This window comes from Neoarius graeffei, chromosome 4 (genome assembly GCF_027579695.1).
Source record: "Neoarius graeffei isolate fNeoGra1 chromosome 4, fNeoGra1.pri, whole genome shotgun sequence".
NCBI classification, from domain to species: domain Eukaryota; kingdom Metazoa; phylum Chordata; class Actinopteri; order Siluriformes; family Ariidae; genus Neoarius; species Neoarius graeffei.
Window position 1 is genome coordinate 80837501 of NC_083572.1, and position 22033 is coordinate 80859533.

The following is a 22033-nucleotide window of genomic DNA, read 5'->3' on the forward strand; positions in this document are numbered from 1 at the left end:
TCTGAAGATGCTCCACTGCCACAGTGTGTTGTCTGCCAAGAGGTGCTAGCTAACGATGCTATGAGATGTTTAAAATGTGTAAAACGAGATGTTTTAAAAAGCACAGATGTTTAAAATGTGAAAAAGAAAAAAAGAAAAATATGTACAACAACCATTTTTTAAAAATACGAATGGAACATTAAGTATAGCAACAACAAAAATTGTAGGGGGAGCGCTGTTGTTTTTTTGCTTTCCGAGGGGTGCTGACTCTCCCACACTTTGAAAACCCCTGGGCTAGGCTACTTCCATTAAAAGCAGATGGCCTAGCCTAGCCTACTGTATAACTTTGGTCGAGCAAAAACATGGCTGAATCCTGAATTACTCAGTTTTGTATAAGTAGGGGACTACATAGGCGGCAAAATGTAGTGTTTTTCCTGCCATGGAAGTGCACTTGTATACTGAGGAGGAAGGGAAAACTGAGCCGAGGCACCATTTTGTAATCCTTATTCACGGCTGTAATGCAAATTGCTTCCTCCTCAGTATACAAGTGCACTTCCATGGCAGGAAAAACACTACATTTTGCCGCCTATGTTATCCTTTATTTATACAAAACTGTTTTTGCTCAGTGTTTTTGCTCGACCAAAGTTATACAGTCGGCTAGGCTAGGCCGTCTGCTTTTAATGGAAGTAGCCTAGCCTATGACATTAAACCATACTTTCACGTTATTTCTTGATAAGGTGTTTTCACGTTATTACATAAAAATATCATGAAATAACGTGATAATTTCATGTTATAACATGATAATTTCGTATCATGAAATTACGTGATAATGTTATTACATGATAAATATATTGTAAAAATGTGATATTGTTATAACAAAGTTTTCACGTAATTACTTGATACTAAGCCAATTTTTTTTTTTTTTTGAGTGTGGCAGCAATACGCTTCTGTACAAAACAGCAACTTTATTTAAAAAAAAAAAAAAAGCTCAAATGGCTAAATGAGTTTAAGTTCAGGATTGTGTGTTTTTCCTATATCAGGAACATTTTTATATCCTTTTTTTTTCCCCTGCTACCCACACATTGTGCGCACCTGGATCCATATCAGTTCCTGGATGGGCATCCTTGCGCTTACGTTTCTCGTGCAAATCAGAAGCGTTTAATCTGTGTGATCGGTAGAACAATTGTAATTTTTGCATTTGAATGAGTGGCTTATCAGTGTGATTCACATCACTCTCACACTTCTCAGTTTCCAGATGATGTGGACGTGATGCTCCATATTTGGATATGTGGTTGGACACAAAGAGATTTCTGTTGTCTCACTGCCCTCAATCAGAGCTTTGAAATACTGTAAAAGCTTGTGCAGATGTCGTAGACAGAAAGGTAAAATAAAAAAAGGACTGGGGGAGGGTGTAGAAACAGTAACGGATAAATAAAACGGTGTGATCGCGTGTAGCAGTGCTGCTCCCACTCCCTGCGGTCTCTTGATAACATGGGAAACTTGACAGTGTCGATTTATCCGAGAACAAAGAAGTCGCTCTGTGAGCTGGGAATGCGTGTGTGGGCCTGTAGAGAGCAAACACCACACACCCCGTCCCAATATTACCTGTGCATCCAAACAGGATACACACTTCTCCTAAAATAAACCAGGCGCGCAGCTCCCTTAGCAAGGAGTGTGTGTGTGTGTGTGTGTGTGTGTGTGTGAGAGACTGTTTTTCCCCCTCCTGTACTTGCTGTCATTATTAGTTTTATTATTAGAGTTTTATATCCCAGAATATAGACTGAATCCCAGGGAATGAATGAATAAAAATAAATATATATATATATATATATATATATATATATCCAACCACACATTCACTGGATATGAGCAATCATGCGCTCTGATTGGCTACTCTACTACTAGGATATCAACTCGTATAATGTGAGGAGAGAGAAACAAAATGGCAGAGCGTGTTGCTTAGGGTGGTCCCGAAATGTATGGGAAAATTTTTTTTTTTTTTACCAAAACATTCCGACCACCCTACCATTTTTTTACATAGGCTAAAAGAAGGCAACAAGCAAAATTTCAGAAAAATTGGTTAATATTTAGAGGTGCCACACGAGGTTGCAAATCGGGTTAAGCCATTAACATTAGCTGGTGCGTAGACTGTTGCAGAGAAGATCTCAAACCCCCAAAAAGTCACAGTTCTAGAGGGAATATGCCACTTCTATGAAAAAGAAGAGGCAGGAAGAGTTTATAGACTGATAGAAGGTTAACTTTCATGCACTAAGGGGTTCTTAAAACAATGAGCACTGATCGTAATATGCTGATGAAGTTGTGAATGTTTTTCTTTCTATGTTTTCAGATGGCTAGCAACAGTAATACAAGTAGTACCGGTGGTGCAAAGCACAAAACCAGAAAGGACAATTATGTTTGGTTAATTGGTCCCACTTCCAAGGAACTGTCTGGGAGAAAGCGTCCTTCTGCTAGGGAAGTCCTTAGGTGGTGTTTACATTAGACCGTATCAGCGGATCATCAGATTAACGGTTTTAAAACGATTCGTGTGCACACAGCAACGCCAATACATGATTCGCGTGCACACAGCAACGCCAATACACGGATACGCTAATCACATGACTGACTAGACGGCACGTCACATGATCCCAGTGCATATCAGGCATGCGCAAGTCACTCACCACTTGCAAGTGGAAGGATGGCAAGCGAACACCTTCTCCAGCAGATAAACACACCTGGCTGTGACGTTCATGTTCTCACTGAGTTTAAGCGCCTGAAGGAGGTTGAAATGTGTAAATAAACCTCAGTGCGGCTCAGCGCTTCCTCCTGCGCTCCAAATCACTCCACCCTGAACAGCGAGTGCCCTCTGGAGGGTGCGCACTCCGGCCCTGCGCAGCTCACAGAGCGCACGAGTGAAGCGCACGAGCAGTGATTCGGGACTGAGCTGCTGTGTGTGTGATCCCAACGCCAGCGAATCAGGAAGGTGGATATCACAGTGACGTTGTCCAATGACGACGTCAGCTAGAGCTCAGCACTGCGTTTCCTCGTATCTCAATGTTTACACAGCACCGGATCAGATACGAACTGGGTTGAATACGTGGGCCCTGGCGGATTCAAGTTGTTCCACCTGTGGAGTCGTTTCCCGGCGGTTTAATGTGAACGGACAGTGCATCCGCGACGAAAACAAGACGGATACGGTCTAATGTAAACACCACCTTGGTGTGTTCTTTTATCTCCACAAGATACCATAATACCGAAGGGTTTAGAAAATCACAGACAAGTAATAGCTATTGTTACTTTGAACACAGGAAGTTATATTACTGTATTGTTTGTATTAATATGAAACAGTTAATAAGCCACATTATTTTATATTGTGTCTTGAGTGAAAACTTTAATGGCTTTGTGGCACCTCTAAACATTGTTCAATCTTAACCAAATTTCACACAATAACTTCTTTTAGGCAATGGAAAAAAAAGGTAAGGTGGTTGTAACAAAATCCTAAAAAAAACTTTGGGACCACCCTAGTGTTGCTGAACCAACTGAGGACGAAATAAAAACTACTTGAAAGCAAACCCCCCCAAAATACAAAAAAGCAACAAAATATGGAATAAAAGTATTTGATGGTACGAACGCATCTCCCCCACCCCCTTCAAATTATTATTATTATTATTATTATTATTATTATTATTATTGCATTTTTCACAAATTGCTATTGTCATTTCACTGGTTTGTTTACATTCCAAGCAGAATTGATTTTGTCGGACGTTTTGTATAAAGTTTTTATTTATGGAATTTGCAAAAAATAAAAATGCACCATTTCGCAAAATCAAGTGAATGTGGATAGAATAAAACCGTTATTCCACTCAGTCTCTTCGTACCTGGCTTATAGGCAACTCGGTGCTACGCGTCTCGTCGGCTATCAGCTCATCTACGACTTGGTTTTGTGGAATAACTCTTAAATATATCTCTTAAGTCCGCAATGTATTTCATTTGAAAAATGCGATTTTTTTTTTTTTCAACACAAGAACGTGAACTTCATATCCTCAAGCCAATGTGTGATTTTTCTTTTGTTATATCAACATGTTCACAAACAAAGTACCCAAATTTATCACCACAATTTGATTTCCTCACGAGTGACATGTAGAGATTTGTCACGCTTTTAGTTCTCCATGTCCCAGATGTAGCTCATATAAAAAAAAAAAACACACCTCGTATTTTTCATATATATAAAACACGCACACAGAGGTTTGAGTTTGGAGGAAGGACTGACGAAATTAGATGCAACTTCGTCATTGTGTGAGATCATTTTAAAAAGTGCTTTTATAAAGAATATAAATGCCAAACACCGAATGTGTTCATGGAGTTTGTCATGGATGCTTGGATCTGATGTTAAATCATACACTAAATCAAATCTCTCTCTCTCTCTCTCTCTCTCTCTCTCTCTCTCCCCGGTTAGTTGCTGGTGACTCATCGCTGTCCATCAAAGAAAAGTCGTGTAAGTCTCACCAGCCTTCTCTACTTTGACCTCTTCTTCTTCTCTCCTCTATTCTTCTTCCTGCTTTTCTGCTTTTTTTTCCTTTCTTCTCCTTCGCCACCTTTTAATTCTCATTTCCTGTCCTCTCCTCTGCTCTTTGTCCTCTTCTTTATACTCCTCTTTTATTCTTCTTTACCATATATCCTCTCGTCTCCACTCACTCATTTTCCTCAAGTCTCTCATCTTTCCCTAATGAGTTTTTTCCCCAGTTTTTTTCTATTCATCTTATGATTGAGTTTTGTCTTCAGCAGAGGGGTTTTACTCTTACACATTCTGTGGTTCGCTCTCAGTACACTAGGCGAACTCTTAATTTCTAGAGCAAGATGGGATGAAAATGACCGAGACAGGAAAACGAGAGAGGCATGCAGAAGATGCTGATATCTGTGCATCAGAAGGGGTGTTCACACAGCAACTTTTACTCTGGTGTAGCACCGGGGCTGCCCTGGTAGAGCGTTCACACGGTACAAAGTTATACCGGTGTAGCCCCTGAAAGCTGCTTAAACCGGTACAAATCTAACCCTGCTCGGGAGGTGGTTTAAGAAATTTACTCCGGAGTAAATGCTAGTTTGCGGGGCAGCTCCGATATAAAATGGGACGTCTGAACGCTACAGGGGTAGACTCGCTACACGTGAGGAGAGTTGATTACATACGGGCATTGCATAATTTGCATCCTGGTATTTTGCGCTTCCAAAATGGCGAATATCAACAACAACAGAACTGCGTGTTTTCCAGTGTTGCCAGATTGGGCGGTTTTAAGTGCATTTTGGCGGATTTGAACATATTTTGGGCTGGAAAATGTCAGCAGTATCTGGCAACACTGGTGTCTTCATCCACGTTGTTTTCCCGGCGCTTGGTGATGCCATGACAACCAGGAAAAGGAAGTACATTTTCACGCATGCGCATATTTAATTTCCGCATTATTACTATCGTATAGCACGGTCGCAAAAACTGCCGTGTGAACGCAAGTGGGGCTGCATCGGTGCTAACACGCTTCTCTCTAGTAAGCAGGTTTGTGACGTGTGAACGCTCCACAAAATTTACACCGGTGTAAGATATATCGCAACAAAATACATCGGTGCAGCATCGATGCAAATATGTGCTGTGTGAACACCCCTAGAGAGACTTGCAGACTTTCCCCTTCCTCTTTGCCTCTCTGTCACTCTATTGTCCGTGTTCTCCACAGGCGCTTTTAAAGTGGCGCACCGCCACGTTATAATTCTGGCCTGCTGCCCTTCCCTTAGTCAAAAAAAAACAAAACAAAAAAAGTAGCTTCATCTCATCAGTATACACCAAATAAATCGTAAAATATTCGCTTTATGATAATTTTGTAACTATTTAACATGCAGAAGACCATTAAACGAATGCATACGGGGCTACCAGAAGTGGCCACACGATTGCAGTAGAAAACCATCCGGCCGGCTGCACACAGATTGTGACACAGAGCTGTGCAGATTGAGATCTATCCCTGTGTTACACTACACCGCACCACATTACACTATACTGACACATACAGTAGTAATGCTGGAAGCTACAAGCTGCAGCTAGCCAGCAGCTAAATAACTTTGCGGGTGTTTGTAGCGTTATTGTGCAACGGTTACGCTTATCTATCGTCTTTTCTGACCGTACACAGTTACAGTAATCATATAACAGCACGCACACATTAGTTAAGTTCAGGTCTTTTATTTTACGTATCCGTGATTGTGTAGGCGAGAGCTGCATTTTCCCGTTGCTTCCCTGTGGTTGTTTACTGCAGGACTTTCGGGTTCCTGGGTCAAAGGACCCGAACTACGGAGGCCGGGGTGGCTTTGTAGCGCCAGTCTCGGGCACGCGCACCAGCTTGTGCATGAATTGGACTGGTTTCACCCAATCAACATTATGTGTATTGTAAAAAAAAAAAAAAGGTATGCATTTACTGTGATTGGGTATTTTGTTTATGCATGGAAGTTCATTTATTTTTCACACAGAAAAAAAAAAATGATTAATTCAGGGATGCGCAACAGGAGCATCAGTCTCAACTGAAATGTCAAATGAGTCCCACACTGACAATAAAGATGATATGTACAGTAAGACTGTGTTAATTTTTTGTAAAATGATTTTAACAATGATTTAGCATTTCCTATCCATTTATTGGCCGGTTTCACTGTCAAAAAAGCCCAAAGCCCGTCAGCTTTGTCCCCCTGACCCCCTACCAGGGCTCTGCCCCTGGACAAACCCCCGCTACCACCTTTTATTTTTGAAAAGTGGAGAATGACAAGGATGCCTCAAGTTTTCTTATATACAGCTGGGTAGAACAAAATATTGATCACCACCTGATAAAGAAATAACAGAATGAATATTACGCCAAGTCAATTGCCACTATTACGTTGTCTTTATAATTTAAAGCTAGGGTCGGTAATTTTGGAGAAACCAGCAAGAGGATGCTAGATTTCGAAAGTATCCAACCGAAAAATCCCACCCCTTCTTTCAGGCCTCTCTCCAAAGCCTCTGAAACTCATGAACGCACACTGCCTGAGTACTGCCTGAAAGGATAAGTCAACTAGCTCACTAGCTTGAGCAATATGTCTGCCTAGCCTTGCGGAAGAGTCTGGTCACGAGCAATGAGTGCAGAGGCAGAGTGTGTACAGGGTAGACAGGCATGTACGCCATCGAATCATTTCATTTGGATTGAATGAAATGATTGCAGAAGCTAATAACAGCCTTGCGATTGCCATAGATGATGGGGGGATATATATATATATATATATATATATATATATATATATATATATATATATATATATATATATATATATTTGTTTTTTTTTTTTCTTTGTAAAGTCTGAGCGTTTGATTTATTGATTACTGTCAGGATCTCATTCTCATCTCATTATCTCTAGCCGCTTTATCCTGTTCTACAGGGTCGCAGGCAAGCTGGAGCCTATCCCAGCTGACTACGGGCGAAAGGCGGGGTACACCCTGGACAAGTCGCCAGGTCATCACAGGGCTGACACATAGACACAGACAACCATTCACACTCACATTCACACCTACGGTCAATTTAGAGTCTCCAGTTAACCTAACCTGCATGTCTTTGGACTGTGGGGGAAACCGGAGCACCCGGAGGAAACCCACGTGGACACGGGGAGAACATGCAAACTCCACACAGAAAGGCCCTCGCCGGCCACGGGGCTCGAACCCGGACCTTCTTGCTGTGAGGCGACAGCGCTAACCACTACACCACCGTGCCGCCCCTACTGTCAGGATGTAAAGTGACTTTCATGAAATGTGACAAAAATGCTTCGAAAATAAATAAACTACCCTGTCTTTTTAACTGTACAGCACGAGTGAGGAGTTGAATACATTTGCTGTCTGTTGGACGCTCGAACCTATTACAGCACATGACCAATTCAGCACATGCTTTGATGATGGTGAAAACATTAGCCAGTGTGCTTTAAAAAAAAATCTCCTGAATGCACTCATTAGATCTCACACCTTTTAGTCTCTCTGCATCTTGGCGAACGAATGTTAATAATGTAACCGAATGAACCTAATTAATGTGAAAGATAAAGCGATCAGCGTCTCCTTTTTAGTTTTGTTTTTACATGAGGGCATCCTCTTCAAACAAGAGCGAAATGTTCCAGATTTAATTTTTAAGATAACGTCTGTGCTGGTTCAGATCGTAGCCCAGATGCAGATGGGTTGTAGCATGGAAGTTGGACACCCATGCCATATGTATGCTTGATCTCTCCATACTAGCACTTCTTATGAGGAAAACGGAGATGATGCCTTATGTGATTTTACAGCTCTTAACTTGGCCTTGACACGACCCTTTCCTTCAGCGTTAATAAGGCAGATCTGTTTGGATAATATTAGAAGAGAACGCGGCTGTACAAGCAAAGTTACTCTGAAAGCAACCTATGCAACTTTCCCCAGAGTCAGAACACACACACACACACACACTTGGGGTTATGTGCAAAATACATACAGTGGCATGCAAAAGTTTGGGCACCCTTGCTGAAAATGTCTGTTACTGTGAATAGTTAAGTGAGCAGAAGATGAACTGATCACCAAAAGGCATAAAGGTAAAGACGAGACATTTCTTTAATATTTTCCGCAAGATTACATTTTTATTTCCATCATTTACAAGTGTAAAATACCAAAAAATGAAAAGGACCTGAAGCAAAAGTTTGGGCACCGGACATGGTCAGTACCTAGTAACACCCGCTTTGGCAAGTATCACATCTTGTAAACACTGTTTGTAGCCAGCTAATAATCTTTCAGTTCTTACTTGGGGGATTTTCACACATTCGTCCTTGCAAAAGGCTTCCAGTTCTACAAGTTTCTTGGGCTGTCTTGCATGCACTGCTCTTTTGAGATCTATCCACAGATTTTCAATGATGTTTAGGTCAGGGGACTGTGAGGGCCAGGGCAAAACCTTCAGCTTGTGCCTCTTGAGGTATTCCATTGTAGATTTTGAGGTGTGTTTTGGATCATCGTCTTATTGTAGGACCCATCCTCTTTTTGACTTCAGCTTTTTTACAGATGGTGTGATGTTTGCTTCCAGAGTTTGCTGGTATTTATTCGAATCCATGCTTCCCTCGACCAATGAAATGTGCCCTGTGCCACTGGCTGCAACACAACCCCAAAGCATGATCGATCCACACCCATGCTTCAGAGTTGGAGAGGTGTTCTTTTCCTGGAATTTGGCACCCTTTTTTCTCCAAACATACCTTTGCACATTGTGGCCAAAAAGTTCTATTTTGATTTCATCAGTCCACAGGACTTGTTTCCAAAATGCATCAGGCTTGCTTAGATGTTCATTTGCAAACTTCAGACGCTGAATTTTGTGGCTGGGACGCAGGAAAGGTTTTCTTCTGATGACTCTCTCATGAAGGTCATATTTGTTCAGGTGTCGCTGCATAGTAGAACAGTGCACCACCACTCCAGGGTCTGCTAAATCTTTCTGAAGGTCTTTTGCAGTCAAACAGGTTTTTATTTGCCTTTCTAGCAATCCAATGAGCAGTTCTTTCAGAAAGTTTTCTTCATCTTCCAGACCTCACCTTGATCTCCACTGTTTCTGTTAACTGCCATTTTCTTAATAACATTACGCTCTGAGGAAACAGCTACCTGAAAACACTTTGCTATGTTCTTGTAGCCTTCTCCTGCTTTGTGATCAACAATTATTTTATTATTCAGAATGCGAGGGAGTTGCTTAGAGGAGCCCATGGCTGTTGATTTTAGGGACAAGTTTGAGGAGTCAGAGAATTTATACAGCTTTGAAATCTGCATCATCTGACCTTTCCTAACGAAGAATTTGAACAAGCCACAGTTCAATAAGCTAATTAAGGTCTGGAACCTTGGTAAAAGTTACCTGAGAACTCAAATGTATTGGGGTGCCCAAACTTTCGCTTGGTGTTCCTTTTCTTTTTTCACTCTCCAATTGTACAAAACAAAAATAATACACAAATCCTGCATAAAACGCTGAAAAGAAATGTCTCGTCTTTACCTTTATGCCTTTTGGTGATCAGTTCATCTTCTGCTTACTTAACTATTCACAGTAACAGACATTTTCAGCAAGGGTGCCCAAACTTTTGCATGCCACTGTATTTTCTTCAACTGTGTTTTGCTGTCTGAGGAACCGTATTGTTACACACTTATTTGTTCTTATTTACCCATTTCCCATCATACCATTTGTGTTTATACATATTTGTATGTGATAGGCTTGTAGTACTCAAGTCCGACTCGTGCCCCAAGTTTAAGGACTCGTGACTTGACTTGGACTTGAGCACTGATGATTCGGACTCGCGCATTAACTGCATTCGGACTCGTAAATTGGAGATGAGGATTCTGATTTTTTCTTTATTTTTTGTAACATGCCGTAATAATTTGGCATAAGATATTTATATCTACATTAATTTTTATACTAATTTTGTGCAAGAGAATGCACATTCACCTGTTCATACGTCATGTTCAGGAACAAACTAACGTTAATGGCGCGAGAACGCCTGGAGAGAAGCCCCTAGGATTGTCCGCTTCGCTTATACAGACTTCTCGTGCAGTGGGAAAAAATGAACTGCTCTGTCTTCCATATGTAGAAGAACTATCGCGGAGATGACGGGGACAACCTCGAACTTCAATCGTCATTTGGCAAGACTCCACCCAGAGAAGGAAGTGACACACTATGTTCATTGCTCTGTTGATAGCGGGACTTGCTGAGGGATGAACTAGCAAGTGTTAACCCTCTCTTATGTTATTTTCCCTGTTGATAGTGGGCAGGGCTTGCTGAGCGATGGACAAGCTTTTTTATCTGTAGCCTGTTAACTAAAATGGGGCAGCCAAGCAGTAACGTTAGTCCAACAGAGTATGTGTTTATACCATACAGTATGTGAAATGTCAAATGGTGCAGTTGGTGTCTTGGACTCGACTCGGATCAATAGTGGACTCGGACTCGACTCGAAATTTTCTTTAATGACTTGGACTTGACACGGACTTGAACACTGAGGACTCGAGACTGGACTTGGGCTAGAGGTTTAGTGACTCGACTACAACACTGGTATGTGATGAGATGTGTGTACGGGGTGTGGCTGGTGCAGGTATGTTAAATGTCCATCTTTGATTCACCAAGTCCAAAAACCACTAAAAATTGCTGTAAATTTTACAGTAGTTAACTGGCAACCTGGTTCTCCAGTAAAGTACTATACACCAATCAGCCATAACATTATGAGCACTGACGGGTGAAGTGAGTAACATTTGATTATCTCATTACAATGGCACCTGTCAAGGGGTGGGATATATTAGGCAGCAAGAGAACAGTTAGTTCTTGAAGTTTTGTTGGAAACAGGACAAATGGGCAAGTGTAAGGATCTGAGTGACTTTGACAAGGACCAAACTGCGATGGCGAGATGACTGGATCAGAGCATCTTCAAAAGGGCACATCTCATGCCCTACCAAAAGTGGTCCAAGGAAGGTGAACTGGTGACAGGGTGATGGGTGTCGAAGGCTCATTGATTCAGATGGGGTACCAGGCTAGCCCGTGTGGTCCAATCCTACAAAAGAGCTACTGTAGCACAAACTGCTGAAAAAGTGAATGCTGGCTAAAACAGAACTAATTTACTGCTGGGCTCCCGCCTGAAGTGATAATCACATCAGTTTTTCTTTGGCTAATCAGACACAAGGTACACCACCACTCTTGCCAGAGCGGTTGGGGGTTAGATGCCTTGCTCAAGGGCACTTCAGCTATTCCTGGTGGTCCAGGGACTCGAACCAGCAATGTTTTGGTCCCAAAGCTGTTTCTCTAACCATTAGGCCATGGCTTCCCCGAAACAGAAAGGCGTCAGCATGAACTTTTTCAGCAGTTTGTGCTACAATTTGGCCCTTGTGAAAGTCACTCAGATCTTTACGCTTGCCCGTTTTTCCTGCTTCCAACACATCAACTACTTCAAGAACTGACTGTTCTCTTCTCTTGCTGCTTAATATATATCCCGCCCCTTGACAGGTGCCACTGTAATGAGATGATCGATGTTATTCACTTCACCTGTCAGTGCTCATAAATGTTATGGCTGATCAGTGTAAAATTTACAGTATCAAAAACCTAAACATTTCAAGTGCTGTAAAATCTTGCATAGTATAAAATAACATCATTTCAGTTTCTTTGCTCATTTGGCTGATGCCGGGTATAACTGAGGAGAAGGTTAACAGTCTTGCCCAGTATGCTAGTGCTGGGGTTTGAATAAACCCCATGACAAGATAACACTGAATCAAAGTACGCTAACTGAGCGATTTGTGGTGGCTTAGTCATTAAGGCCTTGGAGTTGCAGATCCGTAGGTTGAGTGTTCAAATCCCAACACTCCCAAACTACCATGCAGTTATGTCCTGCATTAAGCAAATGAGCTAATGTACTGGATTATGTGTTATACTATGTAAGATATTACAGTAAATGTTTTTGTGGTTGTTGACTATGCATTTACAGTATTTTACTGGCAGCCACATAGTTTTTACATTTATATAGAGAGCTCAGTTTATGGTTTTACACTGATGTGGACCAGGAATGAGTCAGTATTTATAGGCAAATGTTCAGGAAAGTCTGAGTATCATTACCTCTGCCAACTTCACTGGATGAGGTTGTTTTTGCCTCTGTTTGTTTGTCTGTTCCCAGTGTAACTCAAAGTAGTGAATGGGTTTTGATGAAATTCTGAGGAAAGGTGGGTCATGGACCAAGGAACAATTCATTATATTTTGATGCAAATCCAAATATGTGGCTTGGCAGACGTATGCACTCTCCCGAATGGCTTTTTAGTTTGATAGTAATTAAATTACTTGAGTCTCCTGCAATTAAAAAAAGAGCAAAACAAAAAAAAAAGCCAAATAGCCGTGTTGGTGGTTACAGGCTGGGTTTTTTAGACTGGTACCAAAATTCAAAAAAGTGCTTATTTAAGGAGTTAAAGGCATTTTTGAGACAAAGTCGGCAAACAGTCTTATTTTGTCAATTTGGGTGTGCCGAATTCAAATCTGCAATATGCTGAGCTCTATCTGACCTCTGTTGACCTCTAGAGGTCATTGAACTTTGGGCCTGTAAACGTCTCAGCTGAACCCAGTTTCTCAGCTTTCTAAGGAATGAAATGTACTAAAATGATTAATGAAGTTAGCAAATGGCCTTGTTTGTTAAATGTTTGGGTGCTGAATTCATTTTTCATTTGTAAAACGACATATGACCTCTGGTAACCTCAAGGTCATTAAACTTGGCCTATAGGCCTATGCATTTAACGGCATTTTTAAACTGACTTTACTCCCCCAAAAAGAATATGAACAGACAAAAAACAAATAGAAAGGAACAAATACAACATTAAATGCCAGTCCATGTACATGTGACTTACTTTTCACAATGAGAATGCCTCGGCGATCACCTTCCATAACATTGCATTACATTTAGCGGTTATTGTTTATACAAAGCTACTGAAAAAAGGACAGATTCAGCAGCATACAAAATGTGGGGGCATACAGGGTATACAGGCTAATCAGGGTTAGTATATATGAGAGTTTTAATGCCCCCACATTTTGTATGCTGCTGAATCTGTCCTTTTTTCAGTAGCTTTGTATAAACAACAACCGCTAAATGTAATGCAATGTTATGAAAGGTGATCGCCGAGGCATTCTCATTGTGAAAAGTAAGTCACATGTACATGGACTGGCATTTAATGTTGTATTTGTTCCTTTCTATTTGTTTTTTGTCTGTTCATATTCTTTTTGGGGGAGTAAAGTCAGTTTAAAAATGCCGTTAAATGCATAGGCCTATAGGCCAAGTTTAATGACCTTGAGGTTACCAGAGGTCATATGTCGTTTTACAAATGAAAAATGAATTCAGCACCCAAACATTTAACAAACAAGGCCATTTGCTAACTTCATTAATCATTTTAGTACATTTCATTCCTTAGAAAGCTGAGAAACTGGGTTCAGCTGAGACGTTTACAGGCCCAAAGTTCAATGACCTCTAGAGGTCAACAGAGGTCAGATAGAGCTCGGCATATTGCAGATTTGAATTCGGCACACCCAAATTGACAAAATAAGACTGTTTGCCGACTTTGTCTCAAAATGCCTTTGGGTGTCACAATTCTGGATTTTGGTACCAGTCTATTTTGTTTGTTTTTTTGCCATTTTTGAATGAAACACAGGAAAAACCTGCTGTAGCTGTTGTTGGAAAAACAATAAAGGAACATAAAATGCACTGGAAAGCTGGTACTTTAGAAGTTAGCGACAACTATATATACAGTAATTATCTGCAAACAAAGCACGGAATATTTAAATCTTATTTGAATAATTCCTTGAAAAAATTTATTGGCATCCCTTTTTAAAGATTAGAAAAAATCCGCCTTTTGGTGAAGTAGCTTGATCTGACACTGAAAAAAAAAAAAATGAAGAATGTTTTTCTTCTAATAACATAATAACTTTGACATCTCAACTTTAAGAAACCATAAAATGTTTCACTTTAGCTTTCCCTCAGCTTCCTGCAAAAAATCGTGTTGTTTTGAAGAGCCGGTTTAACCAAATTAGTGGTAAAAACAGTCCTGTTTGTAAACAGTGAATGACACTTTGATCAGGCTTTTGGAGAGCTGTGTTATAGCAAAACATATATCAGGGATGAAAGCAGAGATGCCTACTAGTACGGATTGGCCGTATTTTGTACGGAAAAGTTACGTAAATACGATGTTACGGCAAACAGTGTTATTCTGTACGGAATTATTATAAAGTCTTAAAAAATTCCAGTGAATTGTTTTTAAATGTCCAAGCGACTTTTTCAATCCATGCGCGATTCACAGCTAGGCTATTTATTTTTACGACAACCACACTTGCTGTGTGTGACATGCGCAGATTCCGCACATTTGTTCACGCTATTTTCGATACGGTAGAATGGCCGTGCATTACACCCAGTCAAAAGGGCAATGGATACGCGCACTGCAAACTGTGTAGAACTGACATTAACATCACTCATGGTGGTCGCGATGACTGCAGGCGGCATGTCAACTCCAAAAAACATATGGAGTATGCTGAAATGGCGAGTCAGGTGGAAAGTAAATCTGGGGGTATCCAGCAGTTTTTTACGAAATCTGTGGATGGAAAGACACGGAACGTGACACGTGCTGAAGCGGTGATGGTTGACCTGTGCTTGGAGTTGAACTTGCCAATTAGTGCCATGAAATGTGAGTTAAACTTATTCAGTTTCTTTTTACATGTCTGGTTTTTATTCACTGAAATATCAGACACTGGCTGTACTTCTTTAATTCAAAGTCTTTTCAGTGTTGCAAGTGCAAATGTACATGTAGTATGATCAAAAACAGAATTTTATGATTAGTGCTGTTGGGATTGTGGCAAAAAATTGATCATTCCACTGTTTTAAATACAATTATAAATGTCATTTTATTCAATGTCTCTTCTGAAGCATTATGCTGAAGTACCGTAAAATACCAAATAATAGCCCGGGCGATTATTTGTCTCAATCACGTAAGAGACCCGGCGCGTATTAGAGACTAGGCGGCTATTTGGAACAGGCGATTAATTCCTTCTTCACAAACACCTTCCCCAAAATCTACCTCAAAACGGGGGAAAAAAATCATTCTCAGATAGGCCTACTTTTAACCAGTATAACTTACAGTTTGTTTAGAGTTAGATTACAGATAGCACGGTGCCGACTTCGGGGAATTTTGAAGACGCAGAATGCATCTTCGCATGGCACAGTCGGGGTGGATAAAGGATAAATCACACACCTTTTCCTGTTAATGACTAGTTAAGCGCATGCTTTACAAAATAATCAAGAAACCACACCATTGTCTGTGCGCAGCACTGTGATTTAATTACTCTGCAAAGTTATGGTCACTTGCTATCACCCTCACCCATGCAGCCTCCACCCTTTGCGCTTCGCGATGTCTGTCAATCTGAAATTGCATGGAGGGCGCGACGCTGAAGCAACATAATTAGGGTGCGAAGTGTCAAACCAAAGGGTTTTTTCTTATGCTGAAAAATAAGTGACCTGCAGTGGCTACATACTGTCATCTTGCATTCTCACGTTTCTCTCCAAGACGTCTCCCTATTTGGCGGATATGAGCCTATTCCCCGAGTGAGTTGGCACGGTGGCTCGACCCCGTAGAAAACTTAAAGTTCGGATGAAAGTTAGTTGAATAGGTTACTGACTTGTAGGCCTACATGTTGCCTGCCTGACGCGTGCTTCTGCCCAACTTGCACGACAGATTACTTGTTGAAAAGGCCCCTTGGATTAGATTGGCCGCGAGCAGACTGAAATGCATGTTAGAACGCTCTCACCTTTTTTGTAAAGCGTCTTCCAGATCCGAATGGGTAAGGGCAAGTGAAATGGTATAAGGTCTTTAATAAAACTCAGTGTGTGCTTTGACGCATGCATTCGGGAATTTAGGTCGTTTAACAGAAGCAGCAGTCCAACCTTGGAAACCCGCAGTCCTCAATGTCACCGCACACGCTGGCTTTCGTTGGGTATACCCAAAGGGGTATTCCTCATTCGATGACGTAAGTGATATCCCACACACCCATGTCAAACGTAATTGGCTAAGACATCTGTCAGAAGTTACGGAGTTGCATTCCTCAAGAAATATTACGGTAGACCAAGATAATAACATTGAAATGGCATGTTTATTATCACGTAACAAAATGTTGTAAACAGTATTATAGAAATAATTTCATTCATTCATTCATATTGTTTCGGTAGAAAACTATGCAATGCAAAATCGTTTACACACCAGGAAACCAGAAAAGTGCTGGGCCTCAAGATTCTAGATAGAACGTTCGGACGCTTTTTTTTTTTTTTAGACCCCGGCGAGTATTCGGAACCGGCCTTTATTTGTCACAACACACGCGTACACCCGGCCGTTAAAGGGAACTCGGCGGTTAATTGGAACTCGGCTATTATTTGGTATTTTACGGTAGTTATATATTGGGACATTAAGATAACAATGTTGGACTCTCTTTGGCATGAAATAAGAAATTTTTTTTAAATTTTATTAGAATCCGTTAACAGGTAGAACATTTTGCCAGGCAATATAATATAATACTTTTGAGGAGTTACATTCAATACCAATGATTGGTAGTCAACCGTAATGTCTGCAAACAGGGAACACTGTTGTATCTATAAAAATGTGATATATTGTATGCTCTAGAAATTTGTTGAGTGGAAATTCAGTTGAGATGGCTGCTCATGTTTTGTTTATTCAATTCACACAAAACAGTTCTTTTTAATAATTTAAATGTTAAACATATTGGTATATATACCTCTTTATAATAGAAATGCGCATAAATTAATGTTACTGAAAGTCATTCCAAAATACTGAAAAATGTTTTCAGGAATACTGAAATTCAAAATCTGGGGTAGGCATCTCTGTGAAAGTCTTCCGGATTTACCCGGAAATCCGGATATTTGACAAAACTCTTGAAAATCTCCGGTTTTCCGAATGGAAAAATGTATTTTTCGGATTTTTCACGTTCCTAGACGCGACGTAATACTTGGCATCGTCCTTGCATGGGCGCAGTCCTTAAATAGCCCAAAATGAAAGACAGGTGTTCTTTGTTAACGGCGCGCGTGCTGGAGCTTGTTAGGCGCGCGCGCGCCCAAGGCACGCAGGACTGACACCGTTCTGCGCAATCGCAACACAATCGCACTAGAAAGCACGGTCAAGTTGCCAGTGTAGCTGCAGTCTTTTTAGTTACAAATTACGAGTATTTCCTCATGTTAATAATTCGCCATGTCAAAACAAGCAAAACTTTCCTCCTTCTTTCGACGTGAAGAGAGGTAAGCAATTTATTATATATATATTTTTTTCCATCAAAGTTGCATTTTGTGGCTTCGAAGCCAAGTTTTAGTGCCGTTTCTAGAACACAACGTCAAGAAAACGTGGAAGAAACAGCAATAATGGAAGAGCTGGTTTCTAAGCTACCTAAAACTAGCAATGGGAATTATTTTTTGTTACATAATGTACTCAGGCTGCCAGTCAGTGTGCGACACACACACACACACCCTGAAAAATCCTAGCTACGCCCCTGATTTACATGAGAAATTTGGTATTCATTGGTGTGTTTAAATTTACAGACAATACGAACTAATGTAAACAATTGGCTTCAACTCGCATAAATCTGAATTGGAAATGTTTAGTTCACTTTAGCTTCTGCAAACGCACAACTCTACTAAAAGATTGATAAACGAGGCTCAATGTCCCCAACATTGAAACCTGAAAGCTTTAGAAGCTCTAACAGACCTTTACTTTTTAACAGTGCTGTTTTGGGATTTTGCTGAGTTTACCTTCAACTGTCTGATTTTTTTTTCCAAAGTAATGAACTGTGTAGCAGGAAAATCACCGCGTTTTCTAAATGCACTCCTGAAAATTACTCACTAACTAGGGGAATTAAATTTGATATTTTTGACATGTTAATCATTAATGTCCATGAAAGAAAAAGGCTTAAAAGATAACTTGTTTTAGTGAAAATAAGTACTAAAATGGGCGGCACAGGGGTGTAGTGGTTAGCGCTGTCGCCTCACAGCAAGAAGGTCCTGGGTTCGAGCCCCGGGGCCGGCGAGGGCCTTTCTGTGCGGAGTTTGCATGTTCTCCCCGTGTCCGCGTGGGTTTCCTCCGGGTGCTCCGGTTTCCCCCACAGTCCAAAGACATGCAGGTTAGGTTAACTGGTGACTCTAAATTGACCGTAGGTGTGAATGTGAGTGTGAATGGTTGTCTGTGTCTATGTGTCAGCCCTGTGATGACCTGGCGACTTGTCCAGGGTGTACCCCGCCTTTCGCCCGTAGTCAGCTGGGATAGGCTCCAGCTTGCCTGCGACCCTGTAGAACAGGATAAAGCGGCTAGAGATAATGAGATGAGAAGTACTAAAATGCACTAGAATGCAGGGTTTTGCGAAAATATTTTCGGGGGACATTCCATATATATATATATATATATATATATATATATATATATATATATATATATAGTTTCAAAAAATAATATTTGAGATGTAAATATCCCAGAAACAACTGACCGCTTAATGTTGAGCGATATAAGATTTATTCCTCAAAATCTGAATGAGAAATTCAAAGGTATGTGGATTCCATGAACGATTTCTCAAATTTTCAATATTCGCGAACCCGCTCGACCGTCTCTTCCGTTGCTGGTGGTCGCCCAGATCCTTTTGCCCTGCACACACAGCCTTCCTCTTTAAACTTTTTGTGTCGTGTCCAAATCTACGTTGCATTTGGTGCATTTTTAGAGAATTCTCTCACAAATGCACGCTGCAGTCTTGTTCGACTGTGTTCGAGCGTACTCTAACACACAAAACGCCTTTTCTTTTCCAGTGAATGGCATTTCTATACCTAAAAAGATAAAAACAAAAAACATTCAACACACAATTTTGACCTGTTTCAACACATGCTGTTAAAATTTGAGGTCAATTGAACGAGAATTGGCAAAGTTATTAGATTGTGAAATTGTATCACATTTTTTTTTTTATACATTTCTGTATAATAATTTAGGTTTGTAATCAGACCAGCTGTCAAAATGTTAGTGTTCCATTTAGGATGAAATCTGAAAATGCACTTTTTCTCCTTTTTCATTTTTGAAGGTAACCAGAAAACAAAGAATATGTAAAATAATGTATATTATAACTAGTGGTGGAGATACAGTACTGTGTGGAAGTCTTGGACACATTCAGAGCAATGCTATAGAGCAAAGATCCCATGAAAAATAAGGCATTTCTACATTTGAAAACACTAGGTGTTTCTGTGTATACTGAGAAATTTGTGTCCCTGAGCAATCTCTAGGCCTATGTAATGTGGAGAGATCTAAAACCTGTACATACAGCAAGGACTCCCTGGGTCCTACTGTGGAAAAAATTCAGCAGACCTCTTGGACATTTCTTAGTTGTTGGAAAAAATTGAAATAAGTGTGAAAAAGGCCAACTTGGCTTGTCTCAATTGCAACCTTGGTTTGAACGAACAGTATTGTTTCTCTCCTGAAAGCCAGCAGACAAGGTTACCCTCCGTGCATGTCATGGATATAAGTGGGTTTAAAGAAAATACAACTAAACTCTATGCGGCTTTTAATCATTTCGACTGCAGCTCAGCCAAAGCCACGAACTTGCGGTCCACTATGTGACGATGCTGAATTCAGCCCCAGTGATGCAACGGTTACTTGGGTACAAGGTTCACCTGCCTTGTGTTATCTGGCAGGGCAACAGAACAATATCTCATACACACAATCATGTGTACTGCTTTTGGTATGTTTGTTTGTTTTTTCGTGGAGTTGAGTGTGTAAAAATTGAAGGGTACCTTTTTTAAACGTGTCAACTCTGTGACGGTGATAACATCTGCGTGATTAACTGTGGTAAGTAGTCAGTATAATGAAACAAAGCGGCAGCCCACTCCCTTCACTCACATGACCCTGGGAGATAATAGGTTGATGCCAATGGACGTGGCAAGCCAGTAAGCCCAAAATTTGTCAACTATGTGACAAATTGAAGGTAGATTTAGCAATGCCGATGCTACTGGATACTGCAGTGCAGGCTACAATTCCACCAACGATGTCTACGGATGAAGCCAAATTCTAGACAACAAGCCATTTGATTTTGGCTTTAAAGGAGGGGGTGCACAAAAAGGAACAGGCCTAGCATTGTTGTTGTTGTTGTTGTTGCTACGTTTAGTCCCAAATTAAGATAAAAAGTTACAAGTTAGTATTTTCTGTCATTTATACAAAACACTTAAGGACTACAGCCACCAGGATTGTATTACAGGAATAGATAGTAGCTGGCAGAGGTGGACAAAGTATCCAACTACATTACTTAAGTCAAAGTACAGATCCCACTGGTCAAATGTTACTCCGATACAAGTGAAAGTTATACAGTCAAATTTTTACTTAAGTTAAAGTACTGAAATACTTGCTTTTAAACATACTTAAGTATTAAAAGTACATTTTCTGTCAACGCATCGTTGTATTATTGCCACAACGCTTACAAAACCTAATGTCGTTACCAAGGACAGAAATGTGAATTCACAAAATGAACGCATGCTGTGCCATCATGGTGGTTTAACGTTAAGCTAGCTAGTCAGTGAAGCTCCACCTGACATGCTAGCAAACACTTTTCAAACTTGAAATCATATTGGGTAGCTAACGCTACTAGACAATAAAGATTTCTGCATTCTGTTTATTTGGCAAGATTATGCTAAGATATATTTTTGAAAGGACTTCAGATAAGTTAACGTTATTTGTGTTAGCGCAACTCTGTTTTTACATGCTAACTAACAATGTCCAAGTTAACTAGCTATGTGTAAACATTAGCCGTGGACAAGGTGATGGCAACTTGGCGGGAAAATCCATAGAAGACTGACTAACCAGACTGTATAGCTACGTTTGCAACGTTATCACTAGCACAGACCGCTTCATTGCAAGCTTTCTCTTGGAATAAAACGGTTATATACCTCAATATGCTCCCACCGGTTGGATGGCGAGTTTTTGTAGGCCGTGATGTGGTTTGTTTTCGTCAAACATTTAAAACAAAACGTATCTTTAATCCTTTCAGAAAACTGAAACATGGTTTCTAGGTATGGCCGTGGGTGCATGCATTCCCCAAAAGAGAACTCCCTCCTTCCATTCTGACATCAACTGATCGTGTTCAAATAACGCTGCTGAGAAATCACTGAACTTGATTTTATCCAGTCTGTGGATGTGACGTGACCCTAGTGATTACTGATAGACTGTCTCAGTGTCACTTGCGAAAAAACCATCACGTTTTAGAAAAGAAAAAAACATCCACTTTCACAGCTGCTTCATAGTAACGAGGGCCTTGATAGAAATGTAGTGGAGTGAAAAGTACGATATTTGTCTTTCAAATGTAGTGAAGTTTGACTACGTTCAGACTGCACCCTGAAACGACCCATATCCGATTTTTTTGCCCATATGCAACCTGTATCCGATTTGTTATTGACAATCTGAACGACACAGATCCGATTTTTTCACATGCGACCTAGGCCGCTTGGATATGTGGTCCTA

The 22033-nt window shown here is 40.5% G+C and overlaps 1 protein-coding gene across 4 annotated transcripts in view; it reads left to right on the forward strand.

Moving 5' to 3' along the window:
* lpp (LIM domain containing preferred translocation partner in lipoma) overlaps window positions 1-22033 on the forward strand; it is a 492132-nt gene that overhangs the window by 98309 nt on the left and 371790 nt on the right. For all 4 annotated transcript variants that reach the window (XM_060919812.1, XM_060919814.1, XM_060919813.1 and 1 more), the window contains one exon: window positions 4433-4471. The gene's annotated coding sequence lies outside the window, so the exon portion shown is untranslated. The remainder of the gene's footprint in view (window positions 1-4432; window positions 4472-22033) is intronic.